We start from the raw sequence: 11601 nt of genomic DNA on the forward strand, positions 1-11601 counted from the left end.
AAACCCTGAGAGGAACCAGGATTTTAAAGTTCTCTCAAGATTTAGGTCAGTCTGGAAATTATCCAATCAGATGAATCAGCCACATCCTCCACGTAGTTCTGTTTCTGAAATACTTTGGGAAAGTTAAAATTTTACTGAACCCTAAAAGTCCCCCAACTAGCATGCAAGAATACCTTGTGCTGAAAGTACTTTGCATTCAGCAGGAGGTAGGATCCGTCCCCCCCCCCCCACCTCAGCCATTCATGCTTAGGTTTTGTTACAAAAGCACTCCCCTCATCGATAAATTGAACTCAAACACTCATAAACTCTGGTCATTGTTTAACTGGTTCTTACCATCACTGAGCCATAGCACTAACTGGGTAACTGCCTTTCAGCCAGGGCTATTATACTGGATTGTAGTGGGGATGAGAGAGATACATCCCACCTTGGATTCATTGGAGGACAGGTGGGATAAAAAATTAACTTATAATGTACTCGTAAGTATTTGGAATGTTCAGAACATGTGGAGATATTAAATTGGGGCATCTGGATTACAAATTCAGCAGCAGTGTTTCATGGGGACATTTCTGCCATGCATCATGGCTTAATTTGGAAACAGGATATGGTGGAGCTCTGCTTTAAAAGGTTATGCTCATGTCAGGAATGTAGCTGGGGGGGGGGGGTGAGGAAACCGCTACAGTAAGAGTTCTGTAACTCAATGAAATTTTGAGTTTCAAAATGTCTAGCATTGGACAGTACTAAAACCTCTTGACACCTAGAATTCTTACACATGTTGTGTTTGTATTCTCTTGTTACCTTTCCACATACCAATTTCTATGGATGCCTAAACTATATTTCTGGTCCCATCTACAGTGCCATATAATGTAGTTTGAAACTGCAGTATATAGTCAGTGTAGACTCATTTAATGTAGTATAGATGGGGCTTCTAAGTGCTCATCCAAAGATTTAAGTTATTGCAATGCTAGAATGGGTGGGAGGATTCTTATGCAAGGGACAATTGAGGGGTTGGATGAAAAATTCTTGTTTTTGCCCTCAAAGATGAAAGATCTTCTTCCCCCTTTGCGAACATACTGATAATAGTTCATCATTGTCAACCTGGAATCTTACCACAGTCTCCATGTTTACAGCACACTTCTTTCATAAGTTCAATACAATTCCTTGTGGTGTGAGAAGAAAACCAATCTCAAAAGCCACCATAATAATATGAATAATAGTAATAGTAATAATTGAAAAGTCAACGACAGATCCCAAGTGTAGACTCTGCAAGGAAGCAGATTAAACAATAGATCATATCCTCAGCTGCTGTAAGAAGATTGCACAGACAGACTACAAGCAGAGGCATAACACCATTGCTCAGATGATTCATTGGAACTTGTGCCACAGATACCATCTGCCTAGGAACTGGTGGGATCACTGGTGGGATCACAAATCTGAAAAAGGTACAGAAAATGGAAACGTCAAACTCCTCTGGGACTTCCAAATTCAGACAGACAGAGTTTTGGAGCACAATACTTCTTACCTCATGATCGTGTTAAAAAACAAAGTATGGATTGTTAATGTTACAATCACAGGCAACAGCAGGGTTGAAGAGAAAGAACTGAAAAAACTGACACGATATGAGGATTTAAAGATCGAACTGCAAAGACTCTGGCACAAAACAGTAAAAGTGGTCCCAGTGGTGATCAGCACACTGGGTGCAGTGCCTAAAGACCTTGGCCTGTACTTAAACACAATTGGTGCTGACAAAATTACCATCTGCCAGCTGCAAAAGGCCACCTTACTGGGATCTGCATGCATTATTCACCAATAATCAGTCCTAGACACTTGGGAAGTGTCCGACATGTGATCCAATACAACAGCCAGCAGATTGATCTTGTTTGCTGTGGACTCATCTTGTGTTTCAAATAATAATAATAATAATAATAATAATAATAATAATAATAATAATAATTTTATTTATATCCCGCCCCCTCTCCAAACAGGACTCAGGGCGGCTTCTCTGCAGTCATTTAGCCATAAGTAGACATTCTTGCATTCATCTTGATTTCTGTAAGGCTATGTGAATCACATCATTCCAGAAATGAAATAACATTTTAAAAGTATTGCATATTATTGCACTATTAAATCATTGCAGTCCTACAGAAAATAAACAATAAAATGATCTTCTAGAAATGAAGATTTCATGCCAGGTCATTTCATCAGTCGTGCTTCTGTCTCTGTTTGCAGGAGCAGATAACTAAATACCTGGCAAAATCTGTTTAGCACCCTAGAAGATGAACAACTTAATATAATATTAGATACTGCTCATTTTAAAAAAATATTCTATGGCCCACTCTAAAGGAAAGAATTGCGAACTGGATGGCTTTAAGATGATAATTTGACTTTAAGATGTACAAATACATAAAATCGCTGGGAATTATACACTTTAGGCATTTCAATTGGATACTTCTGAGAGAATCAAGGAACATTTCAGGGAGATTACAGAGAACACAAGGGATTTTTTCTAAATTTTAAAACTGTGTAGACAGTGTTGACTTTGGGCACCTGCTGAATTGCTATTAAAAATTGACTTACTATGCCCAAAGTAACTTGAAACTCTTAATTCCTGTATCCTTCCTGGGTGGATTTCTGCAGGTGATGCCCATGGGGTACTTTGTCTTCCTGAAGGTGACAATGTAGTTGAAGCATCTTGCCAAGTATTCAAGCCTCTCCATTTAATATCAAGCAATAAAAAGGATCTGATTCATATTAATTCTTGAAAACCCATCATCCAATTAGTTAGTTGCAAAGAGAAGGGCAGAAAACCTCCACTGCATTCACCATACTTCTAGATACAAAGTCTGTTGCTTTATGCCTCAATTGTACCTCCTTTTGAGGTTTGCAGCCTAGATCCCAGATGTCAAACGGAGGAAAGAAAGCCCATCTCAGGCCACCACATAACACTATCTCATTCCCCGAGGCTGGGGAGGGCTGTTGTTGCCTTCAGTTGCTATTTGCTATGAAAACAAGGGCTGCTCGATAACAAGGGCTGACATGACACAGACTGCAAATACCATATTGTGGCAGCTGGGAAGATAATGCGTGTTACCAGTGAATTCACAAAGGGGGAAAACTTTGAAACACTTTAAAAATGCAGGTGCACAAATTACTCACGCCAGGAGCAGCAGTGGCATTTTGTAATAAAACGGTAAGTTTATTCGCCACCGTTGAATATATGCGCCTTAACAGTTTCCACAGAGAAGGATGTGGAATGCTGTCCAATAAACAGTCAGAGAAGGGATTAAATACATGCACAAGAAGTTAGCACAATTTGCTGATTTATAAGAGATATGCTCCACACTTCTCCCATAAATTAAATGCTTAACTCTTGTTATTAGGAATCTGGAAAATAACAGAGACAGCATGTTCCACATTCTCACCACTGAATCAGTGGTATAGTGGTCGGTTTTGCAAACAATTATGTCTATCACAAAATTCCCAATAAAAGCCAAATAATGTAGAGTTCTCTATCTTCATCTTTCTCTCTCTTTAGTTAAAATTGCAGATATAGATAGACAGCAGTTTTCATTTCCATTAGAAGCAGATCTTTTGTAAAGCTAATAGCAATACTAAGCCACTTCAAAATACTTTGGCTTATTGCAGGAATAGTTCATAACAATGCATTGTTGCTAGGAAGATATATTTTCCCTCTCAGATTCTGTGAGATACAGAAGGAGCTGAAACATCTGGTTGATGGGAGTTGATAGATCATGAGAAAAATTGAAAAGTCCCAGGGCCCTTCCAGATAGGCCCTATTTCCCAGGATCTGATCCCTGGTTTTCTGTTTATCCCAGATTATCTGGCAGTAGGACTCATGTAATCCAGTTTAAAGTAGAAAACCTGGGATCAGATATTGGGATATGGGGCCTGTCAGGAAGGGCTCCCAGAGACTTTATAACAGTTGGCTCCACTCTACCACTATTCTTGACTTAAAAGGTTAAGATAAAACAGTCTATTCTGTTCCTACATCACAATAAACACCCTCAACCCCAGTCTCAAAAATTTCAAATTGCTGTGGGAACAAGAAAAAAAACCCCAATGGGATATAACAGCCAAAATTGCAATACATTCCACCATGTATATGTAATAATGTATAGAGGCAGGTGATTTCCTGCCAGCCTAGATAAACTCAAAACTGTTTGTCTAGCTGTGTGGTTCATTTAAAGCAGAGAGATGGCTGCCTGCAAAAACAGAAGTTCAGAGTACACGTATTCATAGACTTCCTTTATTTTAGACTCAGGCATTGACATTAGAGATCATCACCCTTTGTCCCTTGAGTCTTGCACCTTTGCTTTTAAAGCTCCTATCTTTGTTTGACACAGAACTAGACATTTGAGTTCAACAAAAACCATCAACATATATTTACTCTTTGTTTCCCAGAGTGTGCCCTTCCAGAGGAGTGGCTCTGCAACTGACCGGTCCTTCACTCTGACCAATCCTCGGCTGCCCTTCTCTCCTCCCAACCAATACAGTGCTCAAGTCTAAGATGGGGCAAGGAGTGTATTTCAGCCCTTCCTGAAATGATGAGACAAAATTGGACCATCAAGACTTCTATGCAATTGAAGCCCGTCATAAATTATCAATCAGAATTGTACATAATCATAATTATTTTGCTATTGCTTTCACACCAGCTTTATTTGGATGATTTTTGTTGTTGTCGTATCAGGAGCAACTTGATAAACTGCAAGATGCTTCTGGTGTGAGAGAATTGGCCATATGCAAGGATGTTGCCCAGGGGATGCCCAGATGTTTTTGATGTTTTTACCATCCTTGTGGGACAAGGATTTAACCCACTGGGCCACCAGGAGGCTCCAGTATTTGGATGATGATGGTGATTGTTTAAACTGTATTTTCTTGTTTGTAAATGAGTCAAAATTAGTGATGCCTCCTCACCTTCAAAAGAAGTTGGCAGGTCGCATTCTATTGCTTTCTCCCTGCAGTCAATAGTTAAATGTATTGTCAAAGACTTTCATGACTGGAATCACAGGGTTGTAGGTTTTTCAGGCTATATGGCCATGCTCTAGAAGCATTCCCTCCTGAAGTTTTGCTGCATCTATGGAAGGCATCCTCAATAGTTAAATGATATGAGGGGACAACATAGCACATGTTAATGTTATAAACAGGGTACAGACCAATAATGTCATAGTTTTATATGATGATTCAATTTCTGAGGAAGAAGAAAATCTTCAAATATTGTTTTGTCTATAAATCCAGTTAAGGAGTCAAAAACCATAATATATTGGAGCTGTTGTAAATGTATATGAATAAATATCTAATAAACAATATTCTGTTTATAGCAGGTCACAACATTCTCCTGAACCCACTGCCCCCTCATGATTAGTATATATAAGCCATTTACTAACTGTGACCTTCCTATGACTTTCTGTGCCTTCCAAATACAATGAATATAGATAAGTGGTGCATTTTTCTTTAACCTTTTTATTAATTTTAATTGCTGTTTTTATACATTTCAGCTTTTCGTTATACTTTATTGTTCACCACCTTGACTCTCATCCATGAGACAAAAGCAGAATATTAAATAAATAAAAATACTCATTTTTAAAGTATTTTGTGTTTTTAGATTTCTAAGTTATGTATTGCAAACTTAAGATTTGATGTATGATGTGCTGAGATGTATTTTATGTTATTGTTTGGTTTGCTCTTGTGCCAGAAATAGGACTGGCTTGAAATGAGAACAATTTTCATCATCAATGCTTGGGGGAAATGATTTGGTACTGTGGTTTGATTCTTTCCATACCCTTCTCAAGGACCATTCAAGTGTTGACAGACCTAGATGTAAGCACATGGTGGAGTATGAAGACCAACCAAGCACAATAAGCAATATGGGATCCTGAGTGAGCCTATATATGAATATATGTGCCATTTATAAATTTTTATCATTCTTAGAGTAAGCAGAACATGGAAAATAGGAATATGGTACTGATTTCTGTCACAATTTCACCCAGATCCTGAATTTCTTATTATTTTTAGGGTGCTGGTGCATATACTTCCAATGTGTAGACTAGTTCTACATAGAAACATCTGTAACAGTTGGTTCTCTTATAGTGTTTCTGTGTCAGCTCACGAAAATGAGAGCTAGGTCTTCTCTTCTCTTTTTTACTTCTTCTCTAGAGCTTGTTATCGATGGTACACAGGTCTTTTGAGGATGCACTGGTTCTTCCTGCATGTACACTGTACTCAAGAAAATATGAATCTAAGAACTGAGGTGACTAACAGTTAACCTAGCAGAGAAAGAGCAGAGTTAGATTATCAACTCTGTGCCACATTAACATCTTTTCTCAGGAACTGTTTAGCTTCAACTGTAGCCTTCCCTCAGCTCTCATAATCCAATTCTGGATAGGCATAATTTTTGGATGATTGAAATCATACATCCCAACAAAAAATGTCTTGGTTTTTAGGCCTGTTCCTGGAGTTATCTGGGGCACCCATTCTGAAAATTGCATTGGATAGACTATATCTGCTCTAGTTTCTTAGATAGTGTATGCCAAATGACTGGAAAGTTTGTTAACCTATAAATCTGTGCTTTTGATAAGAAATAAGTAGATATTCATGTAGTTCACTTTTCTTTCAATTTTTAATATGTTGTCATCACGCTTAAAATATATTAATTTAAACACTACATTAGAATATCCTGATTTTTATGGGTGAACAGAGTGAAGAGTTGTATATGACATATGTTCCATACCTCAAAAACTAGAGCTAATAGGAGGAAAACAATGCCATTTTTTGAATCAGCAGGCCAGATATATCCAGAAACAGATCTAACATATGAGGTGCCAAAATGTGTGTTGGCCAGTGTTATCTAACACATCTAGAGGGCATCACATTCTACAAGGCTATGAGGTGAATCAGAATATGGTTACATTTCCTATGCCAACATCCATTCTCTGCCATTTAATGTATATCTAGCATGTTATTTTCTGTGCATATGTGTCTTGAGAGTCACAGAAAAAGGCAATGCCAAATCTACCCTGAACAAACGTTGCCAAAGAAAACCTGTCATAGGTTCGCATTCAGGTTGCTGTAAGTCAGATACAACTTGAAGGCATAGAGCACACATGCGCTTGTGAACCAAATAATCCATTGGCAACCAAGTTGTTGATGATCTTCCATGACATATCTTTCTAGAAAAATTTGAGGAAAGTCCCTTAGGCACATCTCCCAAGCTACAGGTAATACCACTTAGTACTAGAGGTTCTAAGCAATCTTAGGTAGATACCAGGTGTTGAATGTTCTCTACTTCTCTGAAAGTTCAGTAGGAGTGAAAGATAGATAGATAGATAGATAGATAGATAGATAGATAGATAGATAGATAGATAGATAGATAGACAGTCACAGACACACACATACACACACACACATATCAGGGTTCTTGGTATTGTTTAAAGCAGCTTTCAATGCCTTTCCACCAGCAGATTATAGCCAGAGCCAATTTTCTGCCTGCTCTTATGTTTGCTTTGGCTCTATAGAGATTTCATTTGCTGACTGTTCTCATATGTATATGAAAAACATACTGCAGGCTGGTTTTGTAGATGCCTCTATGTGATGTGTGACAATTTGGCGAAGATGGCTTCCTGAAAGCTTCCATATGATTTTTTTCTAATGCTGGAGGCATGCTAGCTGTGTGCTCCTGTTGAGTATGTAGATTGAAAACGTTGAGCAAAAGATCTGAATATTTAAATCTCCCCTCCCCTCCTGCTTATAAAGTAGTGCAACAATTACCTGAAGAAGAAAAGAAGATTATGATTTTAGCTTGATAGTGAAATGAGGCAGCTTGGAGGGGGAAAAAATAAATCCTTCACATTTATTTCATGTAGAACTGGATTTGCTTTCAACAATGGGAGGGGGGAGAGAATAAGACCACTGAGATAAGAACTGAAAGGTAGCCATCTTGGCCCATATTAGGTAGTGCAGTGATACCTTGACTTAAGAGTCTAATTCGTTCCGTGACCAATCTCTTAATTCAAAACACTCTTATCTCAAAGCAAATTTTCCATTGAAATGCTATTAATCCACCCACCACCACCCCAAAACCTTCCCCACATTTTTGTTACATGTTTTTAAATAAGAAAATGTACTTTATAAATAACAAAGAATGTATAAATGCACATTCACATCAAACAATAAAAAAGGAAGATCAACTTTAAAATGGTAGAAGCACAAAGTTGTGCCAAGGAAACAAAGCACAAAGCGAAGAGGCAGACCCATCATGTTCTTCATACTGTACTCATTCCAGTATCCCTCCCTCTCTTGCTCTCTGTCCTTCTCTCTCTTCACAAAGCCAAATATACCAGGAATAAAAACCACACAAAATCATCTAACCCAAAGTTCCTCAAAGCAGATAAGAGTAAGGCAGCCAGCAATCTCCCTCTGGCACAAGCTCTTAACTCAAAATGCTATTCTTATGTCAAAGCAAAACTTTGGCCTGGCAACGGTTCTAAACTCAAAATGCTGTGAAGTTAGGATTGTCCACTGTATTTCATCTTTATCCTTTTTTGGTCAAAGACATTTCATGGCACTTCATAAATGCCACTACCCAATGGGGAATCAAGATGGTGATGGGAACATAGCCACTACTGACAGGTTTTTCCCACTAATAGTTGGGAATCGGTTAATCACAGTGAAGAAGGCAGACTGGCCACAGGATGTGCTATTGTGCGATTGGGACCATCATCAGCAGTGATGTCCTGCTTCAGTGCTAGTTTGCCTCCTTCAGGCAATAAAGTCCATATTCTGTTGCTCTTCCTTTACCAAATCAACAGAAAATTGTTTTAACAATATAAAATCATAGAAGACAACAATGTCAATTTTTCAAAAACTACAGCCATAGCACAGATAACTATTTAAAATACATTGTGCTATAAGGTCATGGAGGCCAAAATTCTGATTATCCATATATCTTCTCTCTGTAATCCTACATTCATTAGTCAAAATGGTAGCACATTAATTGCTATGACTTCTCATTTAAATGTATTTCAAATCTCTCTTAATTCAATATTAAAATGAATACTTTGTGGTATTGAGTTAGCCATCCTTCCCACCCCTCTTTTTTTACATAAAGGAACCCAGTTCAAACTATAACTTTCCCTCAACATATGAAATATGCCATGCCCTATATGGAGGAATCCTTGCCAGAAAAGAGCCAGAAGAACAGACTCCATCTGGTAGAGTTGCCGTACCTTCAAGTTGGTCAATTTTCCACTGCTTTCTAGTCATGCTTCCTGGTACCCATTTGATCCATCATTTCAAGTTTCATTAAAAGAAAGAACTTTTAGCCTCTACAGGAGCATAATTATATAGAGGAATTTATGTAGTCCAGTTGTTTTGCAAGAAATAAACCTGCCTCTAAATTTATGTGTATTTAAACAGTGAGTGAAGATTTCTACCCAAACTTTTTTAATTCCAATTTCCAGTTCCCTAATGTATAAATGCAGGAAATTCCAGCTTTTGGTGTAAAAATCTAGCTGAAGTTTGTTTTGCAGAGCTCTTTGCAAATTGCACTGAAAGATTGCACAGAAGGCACTGGCACCATTGGAATGAAGGAGGATGTTTGCAACAAAGTGCCATGAAAGCAGCATCACAATAATTAGTATTTATGTTTCCATGCAATCAGTTGTTTTTCATGACAGGATATGACAATAGGCTGCCCCTTCAGTTTACCACAAGATAAGATAATGTAACACAAACTAGCAGGATCAAGGGCAAAGCTGGAATACCAGTCACACAAATTCAGTGAAATGTAGTGGAAACTATGATCAAACAAAGGAGGTCTAACCTCCCTTCCTCTGTGGGACTAGTTGCAACTCTCCTGTACTTATTATGTTGGTTAATATAGCAGAAAGAGGAACTAAATCCAGAGAGGAGATTACCACCCCAACAACCCTACATGCATTGGATAACACCAAGAGATGTGGGCACAAAGCACTTTAGCAGGGACTGATTTTGACTTCTCATCTTCTCAAATCTTCAAATACTGTGTTTGAACATCTGGCTTTGCTCCACTTCAACCTTCCTCGAGTTAGAAAGGAGGAGAAGTGAAATTCCAATCAGTGATGAAAGAAAACAGGATTTCTTTCAGGGTGACCCCAAGGTATTTCGAAGAGAAGGGGGGAAACTTGCCCTCCAACCTCTGAGGAAACTCCATAAGTTAGATGAGTTCTCTGGGGAAGAGGGAGCAAACCACATCCAAGCTCTGACTAAGAAAGGGTGAAAAATCAATATCAGTGACATTAGAAATTTTCCAGTGTACAAGTGGATGTGCATAGACACATTTTAATAGATTAGTTCTCCTTGCCTATTCAGAGCAAGCAACTTCTATAAGTAGGCTTAGGGGGAATGGGGGAAACTTCAAATGAATTTAATAGAAGATCGAAACGCATGTCAGTTCTTTGCTTGCTTCAAATCCTGTAACTTTAAGGTTATAGTCTTTGACATCGCCTTCACAAAAGGGAGTCAAAAATCTAGAAAACTGAATATCAAGTTAGAATTGATGGGTGAATGAGAAGGGAGGACTTAATGCATAAGTCAAAATGAGTGATTGGGAAACCAATCAGGATACAGGACTGAGGAGAACACCAGGAATTGGGGCTAATAAAGAAGCAAAGGTTACAGGAACACAGCCTTCCCCACCGTGCCTCAGGCCAACACACTTCCTGGGTCCCTGGCCTCCCTGGCCTCCACTGGAAGTAAATATTTAATATTTAATATTTTATTAATATTTTTAAAAACCCACGAAACAGCAGTTCCGCTAAAAGTGAACCGTGAAGTAGCAAGGGAACACTGTAGTTTAACATCTGAAAAAATCCCATATCCAAAAATCTCTGGTCCCATGCATTTTTGATAAAAGAGACACAACTTGTATTAAATTGCCTAGGGTTTTTTCCCCCATAATTACTTAATTTTATATCATAGTGCAAAACCCAAGACAAATTACACCATAAACTAGGATACACTAAAGTCAATCACATATAACACTGACAAGCAATTTTTAAAATAATTAAAGGATTTGGTTATATTTTGAAACAAAGTACTGAATTACAGCAATCTAAAGGCATTTAAAGCACAAAATATAATAATAATAATAATAATAATAATAATAATAATAATATGAATATTTTAATACTGCTTATATTTAATTCTGTTTTAATATTTGTATATTTTAAAAGCTGTTCTAACACTGTTTTGTTAAACTGCTTTGAATCCCTTTCGGGGGAGATAAAGCAGGGTATAAATATAACAACAACAACAACAACAACAACAACAACAACGAAAGACTCTGGCACAAACCAGTAAAGATGGTCCCAGTAGTGATTGGCACACTGGGTGCGGTGCATAAAAACTTTGGCCTGCACTTAAACACAATCAGTGCTGGCAAAATTTCCATCTGTCAGCTGCAAAAGAGATCTCTTGGGCCATCCAGTACAGAGTAATTTGACGTGTTCATTTTCTGTAACCTTTTCAGGTTTGTGATCCTTTCTGTTCTTTGTCACAGGCAGATGGTATTTGTGGAACAAGTTCCAATGGATCATCTAAGCAATGGTA

The sequence above is a fragment of the Anolis sagrei genome, chromosome 4, assembly GCF_037176765.1.
Source record: "Anolis sagrei isolate rAnoSag1 chromosome 4, rAnoSag1.mat, whole genome shotgun sequence".
NCBI lineage: Eukaryota > Metazoa > Chordata > Lepidosauria > Squamata > Dactyloidae > Anolis > Anolis sagrei.